Source organism: Panthera leo, chromosome D1 (assembly GCF_018350215.1).
Source record: "Panthera leo isolate Ple1 chromosome D1, P.leo_Ple1_pat1.1, whole genome shotgun sequence".
Taxonomy (NCBI): domain Eukaryota; kingdom Metazoa; phylum Chordata; class Mammalia; order Carnivora; family Felidae; genus Panthera; species Panthera leo.
The window spans coordinates 97,032,956-97,048,329 of record NC_056688.1 but is presented as its reverse complement, the minus strand read 5'-3'; the positions used below and the strand labels follow the sequence as shown (position 1 = coordinate 97,048,329).

Genomic DNA, 15,374 nt, shown 5'->3' with positions numbered 1-15,374 from the left:
GTGCCTTCATTCATTCCCTCCCTCCTGCTTGGTCCAAGGGAAACCTCCTCGGGGTGGCCACAGACCCAGATGGCAGGGAGCCTCCCACAGGCCTGCACAGAGACGCCGGACCTCATTATTCCAACAGAGACAGAGGGGAGCCCGGGCGTGGCTCGCTCCTCCTGGGGAAATGGGCCTCGGCCTGTTAGCGGGAAGGGGAGCGTGTTATGAGCCTGCTCAGCCAGCCAGGTTCACTTGCCACGTTAATTGGAACACGTAATGCTTTGTTAATATAGTCTAATTTGGGGAGGCTGGCGCACTGGGGTCTCTGGGGTCGGGGTACGGTGTGGGGGAGGGGAGCCCCTAAAGGTATTGGCAAAGAGGGCTGGGAGAGTGGCTGAAACGCTCTTTGGTGTTCGGCACCTGCCTTGCAAAATGACATCTTAATCCAGCATCCAAAGGCTTGAAGTCTGTTGTGCGGCTGTGTGTGTGCATGTGTGTTTCTACGTGTATGTGTGTGTATGAGTGTGTATGTGTGTGCATGTGTGTGTGAGCGGTGAATACGGTGGCCAGCGGATATGTGCAACCGTGTGCGTGGGATAGGAGTGTGCAGGGGTGCAGGACCGTGCGGAGGGGGGGGGAGGGAAGGGAACACAGCTCTATCACACCTAAAGGCAGAACACAGTGGTCTAATTTTGAGAAGGCAAACAAAGACATCTATTTTCCCAGGAATGGCTCACCCAGCCCCTATTAACACTAATTAGGAGGCCTGGGAATTCCCCATAACTTCATAATTACTGTTAACAGACTTCACAGGGGCCGCGAAGGAAATGGAACACCCCTGTCCTGTTTTCACAGCCAAGGTGATGATGGTTCAGGTGGGCACCCCCCCCCCCACCACCCACCAGGCACGGGGATTCCCCCAGGGGTCCTGGGTGTTCAGACTGCCCGGGAGGCGGGGAGGGGGCGGGGAGGGGGCGCCCTCGTGGGGAAAACTCACTCTGTGGGGGCTGGGGAAATAGAGTTAGGAGCCCAAGGAGGGCATGGACACATGCCACCATGAGCCTTAAGCTTTGAGTCTGGAGGTCAAGGAGCAGACAGACCACTCCAGGCCTCAGGCCACCCTCTTAGCCCCTGTCCGTTAAGATGAGCCGTATTTTAAAGGTGGCATCAAAGAGCTGGCAAGACCCCAGCAGTGACTTCACGGTGTCATCAGCACCCCCCCACAGCCTGCTGCACCCTGAAGCCAGACGCCTTAGGAAACCACAGTTAAGCCATCACGGGGACCCCTCAGCTGCTCGCCAGCGAGATGGCCACTTCTGCCAGCTGACAGGCGCAGGGACTTCCCAGAAGCAGCCCTGCGGCCCTTCCCACGAGGCCTCATTCACGCCTACAAAGACCCTCCCCCTCGGCCACCCCCCTCAGCTCTGGCGGTCCTGCCGCAGGCTCTGCAAAGGCCTGTGGGGAAGCAGGCGCCAGCGCTGTCCCGGCGGTCCCCTGTGTCTGCCCCCACTGGCGTGATCTTCCAGCCCCCACCCCCAGGAAGTGCTGTCCGTCCGTCTAGCACTTGGGGCCTGGCTCTGCTTCCAGAAGACAGCTCTTTGTTCTTTGCTGTCTGCCCAGAATCTGAGATTCTCCATGTATTACAGAGCTGAAAGGCTATTTTCTTAATCATGTTAAAAAGGGCTCAAATGGTTTCAAATGCTGACTTTTGGTGCTGTTTCTTTTATGCTTTATACTCAGCTGACTTCTATCCTTTTTCTCATAAGGAACATGCATTATTTGGTATTATTCATTCACAAAGCATCGCGAAAGGGCCATTCCGGCCCTCCCACTCTGATGCCGCCAGGTCTCTGCAGGTGCTGCAAGGTGGGTCCGGAATACCTTTGCCCCTGTGGTCAGCCTAGAGTACTTCTTCTCACCCTTCAATGCCCAGCTTCACATTTCCTCAGCCGTGAAGCCCTCCCTGATTTCTCCAGCCGAGGCAGTGTTTCCTTCTGCTTAGTTCCTCAGTTTGGAGATCAGAAAACAAGGCCCAGGGAGGGGGAAGGGCCTTGCCAGGCCTCACAGCTAGGTCATGGGTGGTGAGGGCTACAGTGGAATCCAGAAGGGCTTTTCTTTACAGCCTCCAGGGGGTGGGGGGAGGTTGGCACACACCCCGCCCCCCTTGATTCTCAATACCCCCTTCCTTCCCTGGAGCCAGCGCCTGCCCTGTCGGGAGACAGCCTTGACCTCCATCTTTGTTCTCCTCAGGAATGAGCCAGGATGCTCCTCTCTCTGTGCCCCCAGGGGCACAAATCAGTGAGGCATGGGATGAACAGAGAATGGCCTGGTTGTTGTTCCACAAAGGGACGTGTGGACAGGAAGCACTTGGGACCCTTCCTCCCTCTCTGGAGCTCAAGGCTGTCTGAATGGCCACCCCTGCAAGGGCCAGGCAGGGCCTCCCTGCCCACCCAGCCCCTGCCCTGGCCTCTCCCTGGCTGAGCCGCTGGAGGCCACGCCCCCTGAGCCTGACTCTCAGCTTTGCCCCTGAAGAGCGGCCGTTTCACATACCCGAGCCTTACAGATTACCAGAAATACTAGTATTTCATAAGACAACCTACCATGTATTAAGCATTATTCGGAGCCAGGGCACTGGTTAGGTGTGGTTGTTGTTGTTAAGTTTATTTATTTATTTTGAGAGAGAGAGAGAGAGAGGCGGTGTAGGAGGGGCAGAGAGAGAGGGAGAGAGAGAATGCCAAGCAGGCTCCACACTTTCATCGCAGAGCCCGATGCAGCACTTGAACTCATGAACCGTGAGATCATGACCTGGGCTGAAGCCAAGAGTCGGATACTTAACCGACTGAGCTCCCCCCCCACCCCCCAGCATCCCTGGTCAGGGGCTTTATATACCCCATGGCTCATCCGCATGACTGCTTGCCCTTTCAGTCACCTGTTACCACTCCCATTTCCCATGGGAAATGTGAGGCTCATGGGAAATGAGGCCACTCCCCCAGGGTCAAGAGCTTGAGGTGACTGAGCTGGGACTTAAGTCTGGACCTATGTGGGGGTTATAAGCCTGGCTCCCAAGATAGTTATATGGATTGGATGAGATAATTGCACAGGCTAAGCGTTCCACAGATAATAACGCGTCGAACGTTACAGCTTGCCTCATTTTCATTTCATAATGAGAGCCAGCACTGCGGTGACGTGGCCCGGCCAAGAGTCGATAGGCAGGCAAGGCATCTTGGGGACCTGGTAAGAGGGGGCAGACCCCCTCCCCCAACAACCCCCCGCCCCGCCACACCCCAGCAGATCCTACCCCTGGAAACCCCAGGGCCCAGATTGCTCCTAGCCAGAGAGTATTATTTGAGAGTAAATATTATTTTACCCTCCAGCTTAATCCAGACCAAGCTTATCTTTCCCACCGAAAAGCCCACAGCCCGCAGCAAGTTAAGCCCTTTGCTGCTTTCCTAATTGCAGGTTTGCAGCTTTGCTGGGGGAACACCAGATCTCTGGGAAAGCCTGATAAGTGGTCTGGTATTTGGCAGTGGCATCAGAGAGGCTGGCTCTGGGCTGGGCCGTCCGGCTTTCCAAGCCCACGCTGGGTTGGCTGGGGGGCGGGGTGTCCAAGGGAGAGAAGGCAGCCTGGGGCACATTCCCCTTCTGCGCCCCAGGGCAGATCGAGCTACAGTGCGGGTAGGGGAAGTGAATCCTGGCCTCCTGTTTCATGCTGAGTCCCATTTGGCTAGAAAAGTAAAACGGGGGTCAGTGGGCTGCCAGGCCCATCCTTCTCCTCCAGTTACACCACGTCTGTTTCTTCCTGCCTCTTCCTTTGAAGCATGGGAAGAACTCATTCAGACCAGAGGCTCTGAGCCTCCTGTGCCCCAGGTTTCTCTAAGGGGGGGGCCTCTAGATGGCGAGCAGTTCCAGCAGACTCCATGCTGCTGAAGGCTGTTGTAGGGATCCTCAGAAGGTCCAAGGAGCCAGCCTGGGTCAGATCGGCCCCTGCCCAACCCCTGTCTCGCATCCTCCCCACGTGGCTCTCCACCGAAAAGCGCTGGTGGGGCGGACGTAGACCCACGTCCAGGCGGGTGGGTCTGCGTGGGTCTTGTTGGCAAAACTAGAAACAATGGGTGCAAGTTACAGGAATACGAAGTTTGCCCTGATTACAAAGAGGAGTATCCCCCACCACATGGGAAGACGGGAAATGTGGTGCAGCTGTTACAAGATGGATTTGGAGGGGTTGCCACACAGCTCAGTTGGTTAAGCGTCTGACTTCGGCTCAGGTCATGATCTCACGGTGTGTGGGTTCGAGCCCTGCATCGGGCTCCGTGCTGACAGCTCAGAGCCTGGAGCCTGCTTCGGATTCTGTTTCCCTCTCTGCCCCTCTCCCACTCATGCTTGCTCTCTCTCTCTCTCTCAAAAATAAATAAACATTTAAAAAAAGTTTTTTTTAAAGTTGAATTTGAAATCAGACAGACCTGGGGTTTAAATCTGGCTTCACCCACTTCCTACCTGTGTGACCCTGGGTAAGCGCCTCAACTCCTCTGAACTACAAGTTCGTCGGCTGTAAAATGATTCCATCTTGGCGGACGAACCCAAGGATCAAATGACATCAGCAAGCCTGGCACTTACCATGTGATCAGGACAAGCAAGTTTCTTTTAGTCCCGGGGTTAGTGAGCTGGCTGTCGCCACGGGTATTCAAGCAGATGTCAGAGGGCCCTTGTGTAAGGTTGGGCACACAGGATCTCCTTCCTGCACTAGACTAAAGATTGCACTCAGTGTCTCCAGGAGATCTCCCAGCTCTAAGAAAACACACCCAGGACGTGGCCTCGGCCGGCTGTGGAAAGGTGGGCGTATCAGTGAGTGGGCACCGTCTCCTCGCGCCTCTGCCAGGATATAAAAAACAGGCATCCACACGCGGTATGTGCTTCCATGTATATGAGATGTCCAGAAACGGCAAACTCTCCAGAGGCAGAGAGGAAACGGCGGGAGCCTGGGGCTGGGGGTGGGAACAGGAACTGATGGCAAGTGGATACCAGGTTTCTTTTTCGGGGGGTGATGGAAATACTCTCAAAGGACATCGTAGGGATGTTGCACAACTTCTTAAGGTTACTACAAGCCAGTGAATCATGCCTTTAAAACGCGCGAATTTCACAGCAGTGAAAATTATACCTCCGTAAAGCTGTGAAGAAACCCCAAACAGTGACACCAGCAACAAAGTCCAGAGGGGCCGACGCATGGTTGGGGGTGATGCCCACACCCTGTGGGAAGCAGTGGCAGTGGCAGCTGAGGCCTGAGGTCACCGCCGGTTTGGGGACTCCTTCTCCACCGGTGGGTTCACGGTGGCGCCCTCTGGTTATTCCTTACCCCGTGGGAGAAACTACTACCCCCCCACCAGCTGGCCTCACTAACACCCCGAAGTGAAGCCCCAGTGATACGGGGAGGCAGCTTCTGCAGAAGGATGGGGAACCTGGGAGGTGGCAGCATGAAGGAGGAGGCCTCCAGGAGACAGACCTCCCAGAAGCCTCCGCAGATCAGTGCTGGAGGGCGGCTCGGGGCATCTTAAAGTTTGGGGTCTCTAAGTTAGGAGGAAAGCCGAAGGCGTGGCTTGGCCTGGTCTGTAAGGCACTGGTGGGTCTGCCTGAGGGAGGTGGGGACAGAACCAATCATGTGCTGGGCACTGCTATCTGCCAGGGAAGGGCTGACATCTCTCCTGGGGATGTGACACCCTCGGGCCTGCAGATGAGCAGAGAAGACCGGTCTCCGCTCGGGGTCCACACACTGAGGAGAGATCCGACTTGCTCACGGTTGCTCCTGTGCGAAGCAGGAAAACAACTTCAAGGCCATCTGAGCACTGCTGTCTGGACCGATAGCGAGCTCTCCGTCGCCAGTAGTATGTAAGCAGAATTCAATGAACACCTCTCAAGGAGTCGAAACAGAGGACTTTGAAACCCCTCCCGGTCCGGCTAGTTGGGGAGGCCAGGAATCCTTGCCGGTCGCTTCCCTCAAGAGTTAAATCTGCACTCAGAGCGAAGCGGAAAGGCCTGAGCCATCCTGAGGGAGGGGGCCTGGCACCTCCTCTACCAGGACCGCACCTCCTCCGAGCGCTCACCACACGCCCGCACTGATTGCTGGTTTGGGCTAACGTGATCCTTGAATACACACAGGCCAGGCCAGGCAGCTCAGGGCTCCAAGCGAATGCACTGGGGCCTGAACTACCCCAGAGGCGGGGGCAAGGGAAGCAGAGGCGGCCCGCCCAGAGCTGCTGGTAAGCCGGTCAAATGGGGCCCTGTCTGGCCCTCCGGCCAGACACCGGTTTCATGCAGGGGCCTTCCCTCTCCCCAGTTCTGGCCTCCCCAGGGACTCAGGATCCTGGCGGCAGTCTGCAGGTTCCCTCCCCTCAGCCCCAGACTCACCGCAGGATGAGCTCATCAGAGGCCCCTTCCCAAAGGGGAGCCCCAGGCCTGGGAGAGGCCCCAGCTCCCCTTCCTGTGCCTGCCTGGCCCTAGGAAGGCAGTGAGGGAGGCTGGGCCTCCAAGGAGAAGGCCGGGCTGGGGGCTTCCCCCACCACCTCCTCTCCAAGGTGCTGGCACGCCAGCCCTGAGGGGCGGAGGCCAGGCGCCTCCTGACCCAGCCCACCATCGGCCTGGGCCCCTCTCAGGCGCTCCCAGCCTCCACCCAGCTCCACCGTCAGAGGGGCTCTAGGCATGCTGCTGCATTTCTTGGTGCGGCCACTAGGTCTGGGACCTAGCCGTGCGGACAGAACCGTGGTCTCCTCTCCCTCAGAGACGGCAAACGGAGACTCTGGAGTGGAAGGCATGACGCCCAGACTAATCACGGTGCAAGACAGAGTGTTCCCGAGGTACAAAGAGACGGACAGAAGAGGGCCACCCGGGCTCCAGCATTCAGTAGTGGCTCCCCGGTGTTCGTGTTCTGGCAACAGGGCAGGACTCCTCCAGGACCCAGGGTATCCCCGCCCCACCCTGCTTCCTACTCCCCATCCACCACAGGCTCATCCCTGCCCTCCAGAAGACAGCCCGATACCTGCTGTGGTCCAGAGACCCTTCACCTCAACCACCCGTCTTCCCAGGGTGCAGGTCTTCCCTCCCCCCTGCATAAACCTTTTCACGGCTCTCCAGCACTCCTGGGGGAAACCCAAGTCAGAGCACAAGAAGCCCATTGATGAGCCCTCCCCTCCCCCCCATGCTCCGCCCCCACTCTGCCCCAGCAATACCACTTATAGGTCCTGGACGCTTCTGTTCTATCATGCCTCAGGGACTTTGCATGTGCTGATCCCTCCGCCAGGAATCCACTCCCGTCCACCAAGTCACACACAGATTTCTTTGTCCACCTCTAAGTAAGTCATTCACAATCCCTATCTACGTGGACTGTGTCACCGTGGGCTGTGTCACCCTGTCTACGGGCCACTGCATCACAGGGCCCTGGACCACTTGCCACCTGCCCGTTGCTCAGTGAGCCTTGAACTTCAGCTTGCATCTCCAGCCCCGGGGGAGCCTGTCAAAGTCTAGACTGCTGGATCTCACCCGCAAATCTCTGATTCGTTAGGTCTGGGGAGGGCGTCTGAGATCTGCATTCTAGCAAGTCCCCGGGCAATGCTGAGCTTGCTTGTCTGAGGACCACATCTGAGCCCTCTGAGATCGATCTTGTCTGATTTTTCTTTCATTTCCAGTCTCTGAACCAATCTGGTTTAGAGTTGGCGTTCGGTACCCAAATACACGAAAGGTCCCGGTCTATCTGTGGTAGCCAGTGTGGATGGCAGGAGAATTTACTGAGACAAGTTTTCCTGATTTGTTTGCTCTGCTGTGGGAGCTCTCTCTCTCTCTCCCTTTTCCCAAGATGGCGGCCAAGCCTTTGGATCCCATGTCTTGGGGGCTGCTGGCTTCCAAGGCCAGGCACAGAGGTTGCTGGGCTAGGAAGACCGTCTACCCTCTGGACCCTGGAAACTTCTCGGCGGGGCATAGGCTGGAGCCTGTGAAGGTGGAGGCGTGTGAGCCTGGGCAGGGGGGCAGGCAGAGGCAGCAGGCCCGGGGAGAGGGTTGTTGAGCGTCTCTGGATATCAGCAAGAAGTGAAAGTGGGGGGATCCGAGAACGACAGGCTCGAGTGCTGGAAGAGCCCTCCCACCAGGTGGCAGGACTTCCACGGCGCCACCCTGAGAAGCCTGGGCAAGGCTGGAAGGCTATGCACCCAAACTCACTGCTTGGAGTTGCAGCCAAACTCCACTCTTGGGTCCAGGATGGTGTGGAAATGGCCACGGCCCGCTTGCCCTCCCTGGACCTCAAGGCTGGCCAAAGGAGCCTACCCTAAGTGTTCTGGGCCACACAGGGGCCACCAAGACCCCTACAGGACGCTATTCGCGCTATCGTTTTCTAAATGACAACACTGAATTTAACAGAGGCTAAGTAACATGCCCTGGGGGCAAGAATCCTCCCTCCCCAATATGCCTGGGATGGAATGTCCTTCAAATAGGTAGCGGGGCTCCGTGGCAGATGGTCAGAGCTAAAGAAGTAAAGGCAGATGACACATCTGGCACCCTAGTGATGCTAAAATTCAAACCTGCTGTGGGTCCACTTAGTGCCAGTGATCCACCAGGCCCCATGCTAGGCCCGGGGCTGTTCCTGATGGAGGGAAGGAGTGTGGCACCAGAGGGCACAGATGCGGACGTGCAGACTCTCAGGAGGTGGACAGGAATCAGCGAATGTCTTGCCAGGAGCACGGAAGCTCGGGCTGGACTGAGCCTGGGGCTCCCTGACAGAAGAGGGAGCCAGGCCTGCATGCGGCCAGACACAGTGTCGGTGAGTCTGTCCCTCCAAGCCTGGCCTGAAGGTGGCCTGCCCCAGGCCACCTGCCAGGACTCCAGGACCCGGAACGCTGGAGACCCTCAAGACAGAGAGCAAACTGCAGCCAGGATGCCAGGCTATCCCCTGCTCCAGTGGCACCACTGAGGCCTGGACTTCTGGCCTGGACGGCAATTCAACACAACAGCCACCTGATCGCTGTCCTCACCTGACTGCACACTTGTCCCCTGCTCCTGGGGAGAAAAAAAAAAGGGAGGAGAGTTCCAGACTTGGGAAGCTGCACATTAGGCAAGGGAAGGAACTGGCTGGCGGTGGATGAGGCATTTGCTTTTTAATTTAAATCCTCCTGGATCATTTGAATTTTTAAGGACCACGTATTACTTCTGTAACAATAACTTTTAAAAATAATTTTATGTCTGAAAAATGCAGAGCAGTATGCACAAATCGGTTTGGAAGAGAGAAGTCTATGCAACATATAGCCTAAGGGGTCATTAAACACATCACCATCATCGTTCTGGTACATTTACCATGTGCCCAGAGCTCGGCTCTGTGTTTTTATCCCCATTATTTAATCTAAGCTCATCACAGCCCTCTGTGTTGGATGCTATTATTGCTATCATTTTCTAGATGAGGACACTGAATTTGCGAGAGACTAAGTAACATGCCCGAGGTCACCCAGCCCTGGAGCAGGGCTCTAAACTCTCGAGTGTCAGGAAGCAAGTTCCACCCTAGATCAGGGTGTGCGCGCCGTGCTGCCTCCTGAAACTGCAACTGAGAGATTGACAAGCTCAAAAACCGTTTGTTCTGAGTCCGCTCTGTGACTTGAAAACCACTGCGACTGCCCAGGAACCAAAATCAAAAACAAAGCCAGAGCCTGGTGTCTCCAACCACCTTGGAAACTTGGACCGAGGCTAAGAAAGCATGTATTACGGGGAGCCCACTGCCGCCTGTCCATCTGTCCATCCACTCACCAGCCACTGACTGAAGGCGCTGCGTGCCCGGCTCTCTGCCGGATCCTGGCAACCGAGGACCCACGTGGGCGAGAGGCCCACGACCACCCAGAAAGGACCAGGTGAGCACAGGGCAGATTGGACCCCTCAGGGCCTTCCAATCCGCTCTGCTTCCTCTGCAAATTTCCAAAAGCTCTTGCAGTTGGAGATCCAAACAGACATCAACAGGGGAATGAATGAAACACAACCCTGCAATCCGTGCCCGGTGGCAAGCCATTCTTCTTCTCCAAAGCACTTAGTTTGCATAACGCTGAACCAGGGCTTGGCAATCCAAGCGGTCTCTCCGGTCCAGGTATGGTACCAGGCCCGTTAACTGCACTGGGTTCTCTGGCATTTCACCCAAGCCTTTGCCCCAAGATGGAAAGGGAGAGGGTAGGAAAGATCCGGGAGCCTGGGAGACAGGTGGGATCTCTCCCAGGGTTCCAGCCTGCAGAGCTGAGCTCACCATGCTCGGCGTGAGGTCCCTTGGCCAACGGTGTCGGCGGGGCCAGCTGAAGGTACAAAGCGCGCTTTGCGGCAGCCTGAGCTGCTGAGAGCAGGGAGCTTGGGTGTCCCGTTCAGCTCTCAGAGGCCCAGGCACACAGCAGGTGTTCAGCAAATATTTGAGTGAATAAATGTAATTTTGAGGAAGGCAGCTCCCCCCCACGGGAGGGGTGTGACTTGTCCTGATCACCGTATCTGGGGGGCATGGACCTAAGCTGCCCAAAGGCACCTACATAGCAAAGACTCTACTGAGGATTCCTCCCAGAGTCATAAAACTGAAAATCTAAATAATAAGAACACCCACAGCATGAGTGCTATCACTCAGTACTGACCCTCTGGTGGACAAGCTGGTGAGCGCTTTATCTCCTTTAGTGACCTCATGGAATCTCCACATCAGTCCTCTGAGATGCGTAGTGTCATTATCCCCAATTTACAGATGAGAAAACCAAGGCTCAGAGGGCCAAGGCCATACTACTGGCAGAGCTGGGATCTGCACCGAGGTCTGACTTAGAATTAAAGGTCTAAGGCTGGGAGCGCCCCCCCTCCCATTTCACAAGTGACAAAGTACAGGACAGGGAAGCTGAGGACATCCGTGGCAGGGCTGGGACAAGAACCGAAGTCTTCTGACTTCCAGCCCAGGCTCTGTCGTGCCTTGAGAAGTTACAGGTGAACACGGTTTCTGCCCAGTTCCATTAAGAACCTTGGAGTTGGGGGGATTCATTACTTTGGGTCCCTTCTTCTGAACGGTCCCTCCGCAACTCCCCTTCCTGAGGATGGAGGGGAACAAAGGAAAATGGAAGAGCCACTTGACTCCAAACCCGGGCTGTAGGATGGCCACATACCTGCACGCAGCCAAGCCTGGAGGCCAGCAGGGAAGAAGCTGTCTGCATCCATCCTGTTTCCTGCCTGGCACAGTCTTCCAAGCCCTAGGCTCCCACCTCCAGGCTTTCGCTCTGTTTGCTCCTTCCTGGCATCCTTGCCTGTCCGGTACCCCAATTTTCGAAGCCCAGCTGGAATGCTTTGCATTCCCTGACTCCTCACCACCGTCCCCACCCGGAAGTGACCTCTGGATCTGGCCTTGGAACCTACAAGCCTTTATAGTTCTGCTCTGGACTCTCTTATTCCCTACCTTGTATGTCTTTGCTCTCATGTCTATCTCCTTATGACTGGCCGGGAGCCCCTTGAGAGGCTGAATGAGCAAGGTACAACCGGAGCGAAGGCTGGCCAATTCCTTCCGGTTACTTGTGCACCTCCCCCCACTGGGTCTGCACACAGATCTCTAACCGTCGCCCCCGTCCCTCTCCAGGACCTATGGCAAGCTGTGTCTTGTAAGTCCTACCGGGTGAGGACCAAGCCATTCTAGAATCTCTGCAGCATCAGTGGGGGCTTTGAAAAATAGTGTGGAAAATAATCAACTCGTAGACCAAGTTCAACTATGGCTCAGCACTGAACGAAACACTGGACAAGCAGTGTGTGTGGGGGGGGAGGGGCGGGGGGGGAAGACACCCAGAGGAAGGGTCCTGCCCTCAGGGGCTCTCCCAGAGGAGAGGGTGGGGACCTTTCAGCTTTGCTCACTCTCTATCCCTGGCAAGTAAAGCAGCGTCCGGCACATGATGAGAACACAATAGTCACTGGCTGAAGAAATGAATTAACACTCATTGACCCAGCAGCACTGAGCACACCATATAAGGCAGGATAGTGCTGAACACTGAGCTGGTCTACGTGGTGAGTCAGAGCTGCAGAATCCACAGGCAAGAGAGACGGAGAAGAGAGAGAGAGACAGACAGACAGACACACACACACACACACTGGTGAAGGGCAAGGAGGTTTGTGGTTGACCAAAATCAAGCAAAGGACAGAACGTAAAAAGCACTTGGCCACAGCTGTCTGGGAGGCGGCATCATATGCTGCGGTTTTCAATCTTTTTCCTACAGAACAATCTTCTTTCAAATGAGATCATACACCGCACCCTAAATGCATAACAGAGCTGCCACGGTGGACGTCAGGGAAAGCCGAGAGGCCGGCCTGCTCCCATGTTCCCTGGAACCCCACGGAGGCCCCTGGGTTCCACAGAGATGGGGTCCTTGCTCAGTCAGCCCTGCCTCCCCGCTGAGACGCCTCAGTGCATCTGAGGGGAGGGTTGGGCTGCAGTTGTTCTGAGAAGGGGGTCTTCATAGGCCCAGGGCTTCTGGGAGCCCATTTGGGGCAAATAAACCCTAAAGTGGCTCAAGAAACTTTCCCCAGCCACGAGGGAGTCGGGGGAGGAAGGAAAAGGTCCTCCCAGCAAGTAGAGGGGAACCCAAGGCAGCAGGATATGGGGTGGCTGAGAGTGGGGTGGCTTCTCCAGTGCACAGCAACTCCATATGGGAGAGACATTCGGGGCCAATCCTTCTGGAACGCGAAGCATCACCTGGAGGTACACTGTGTATGTGAATGCGTGTGAGTGTGGGACTGCAGGTGCATAAATCAGGCTTTCAGATACCAGATCCACAGAAACCCAGGTGCACCTGTCAGAGCAAGGCCACCCTCCTCCTGTAAACTACAGAAGGGACCGTTTGGGACAAATCAGCATTCCCGTTTCCTCCGTGTCCCCCAGGCGCTGCCATGGCATCAACAGGCTCACCTGTTGTTTTGTCTCCCTAGCATTCCTTCCTCCTTCTGAAAATAGCACCCGGGTTTTCCCTTTGGGGTTCCAGCCCTCTCCCAATTTCAGGCCAACGCCCCCCGCCCCCTCCTCCCCCCCACTGATAACACATGCTGCCCCACCGGCCATCGACTCTGACCTAGTCTGGCCAATCAGCACATTCTCTCTTCCCACCCGCCCCCACCCCGGTTTCAGTAATTGGTCAGAGACGGGCACGTGACCTGAGACCAGCCAATAAGCTTCAACTCTGGAACTTCGGCTGGACATCCTGGGAAAAAGAAGCTCTCCTTCCACGGGCTTAGAAATGAGTGGGATGTCAGTCCTGAGCTGTCTGTTCATCACTGCCCTGCCACCCCACCGGGCCCGGGTGCCAGGGATGGAAACTCACAAGGAGGAAAGCAGAAGGCACAGACATAGGCATCATTTGAACCTTGGATTCGGCTCTGCCTTGGACACCAATAAACACGCCCCAAACTGTCAATATATTGGAAACCAATAAAAAGCTAATAAATCGCTTTGTCTCGCCTAATTAGGTTTGGAGTTGAGGACTGGCTCCCAACTGATGTGGCATCTGACCTCGGTTCAGCCTTTGCCCTGGTCTCCCCTGCAGCCAACCATCATTTCTGGCCCATCACTGGTTCTTGCTGACCTGGGCAGCATCTCCCACCTTCCCCAGTTGAGCCCAGGGGCCCTCAGACTCAAGCACTGGTCACAGGCCGCCTGCACCCCAGCCTCTCCAGCCCCCTGACTCCCCCTTGGGCTATGTTTTGGCTGATCTAACGTTGGCCCAGATCCACTCGCTTTGTCCCCTCTCCTCGTTGTTCTGCCTTGCTGACCTTGGGTTCTTGTAGGGGAGACAGACCCTACACGATGAATGAGGGTCCTGGGATGCAGCCACCCCTGATCTTGGAGCAGGAAGAGTCACCCCGGGGCTTTGGTCCACAGTCTCAGGGAGACCTGCCCTGGGCCGAGGCTGCGGGGTGTGGCCAGAGAGTATTGGGCCAGCATGTTCCTGGCTCTCTTACCTGCTGCACCACCTTGGGCAAGCTGCCCCTCTAAGTTTTATAATCCTCTCCTCTAAAACGGGGATCATACCACTACCCACCCACCAGAAGGGCTAAAATCCACAAAACCGACAGCACCAATTGCCGGCAAGAATGTGGGGCGACGGGAACTCTCATTCGTTGGTGGTGGGAATGGGAATGTGAAATGCTGCAGCCACTTTGGAAGGCAGTTTGGTGGTCTTTTAAAAAGCCAAATATGTTCTCAACCATACAGCTCAGCCAACATGCTCCTAGGTGTTTACCCAACTGGGTACAGCTTAGGCCCATACAAAAACCTGCATATGAATGTATAGCACCTTTGTTCATAATTGCCTAAAATCGGAAGCAACCGGGACAACCCTCAGTAAGTGAATGCGTATACAAACTAGGGTACATTCAATGGAATGTTATTCAGCAATAAAAACAAATGAGCCATCAAGTCATGAAAAGACATGGAGGAAATTTAAATGCATATTGCTAAGTGAGAGAAGCCAATCTGAAAGGCTACCTACAGTATGGTTCCGATTCTATGATGTTCCGGAAAAGGCAAAAGTCTGGGGACGCTCAAAAGATCACCGGTTGCCAGAGGGAGGAAGCGGAGAGGGAGGGTGAAAAAAAGGGGTGGGTCATCTTATCGGGCAAGGTGGAGGGTCCCCCAGTATCCATGTTGCCCTTCTTCCTTCGAAATAGAATGGCAATTGGGCAGATGGCCACCCAGAATGAAGCCTGTAATTCCCAGCCTCCCTTGCAGCAAGGTGTGCTGTAGAATGACTGCACTCCGGCCGATGGGGCATGAATGGAAGCGACGTGGGCACCCTCTTAAAGGAAGTGGCACCCTCTCCTTCTGTGGTTTCCTCCTTCTTGCTGAAGAGGCTGTCATGGGCCATCGTGGATCACGCAGATCAGCAATGGTGAAACCACAAGACAGAGGAAGCTGGGCCTCTAACAGTTTTGTGTGGAAAAATCTTCTTAGCTCAGAATTTCACTTAGACGGGGCGCCTGGGTGGTTCAGGTTGTTGAGCACCCGACTTCAGCTCAGATCATGATCTCACGGTTCATGAGTTCGAGACTGCTTCGGGCTCTGTGCTGACAGCTCAGAGCCTGGAGCCTGCTTCGGTTTCTGTGTCTCCCTCTCTCTCCACCCATCCCCTGCTCATGCTCTGTCCCTCTCTCTCTCAAAAATAAATAAGCATTTAAAAAAATGAAAAAAAAAAAAAAACAATTTTACTTAGAGGAAAATCAACCTCTTTCTCATTGAAGGAACTATCATTAGGGGTTTTGTCACACACAACCAAACTCATATCCAGACTAATGCAAGGACCTTCAAGGACTTGTCCTGCGGGTTCTGTATAAAACAGGCAAAACACCTTCATACGTTCATCCATTCAACAAATGAAGGCCAGGGATGCCTG

The 15,374-nt window shown here is 55.3% G+C and overlaps 1 protein-coding gene across 4 annotated transcripts in view; it reads right to left on the bottom strand.

Moving 5' to 3' along the window:
* TSPAN18 (tetraspanin 18) overlaps positions 1-15,374 on the bottom strand; it is a 185,183-nt gene that overhangs the window by 42,177 nt on the left and 127,632 nt on the right. The window lies entirely within an intron of this gene.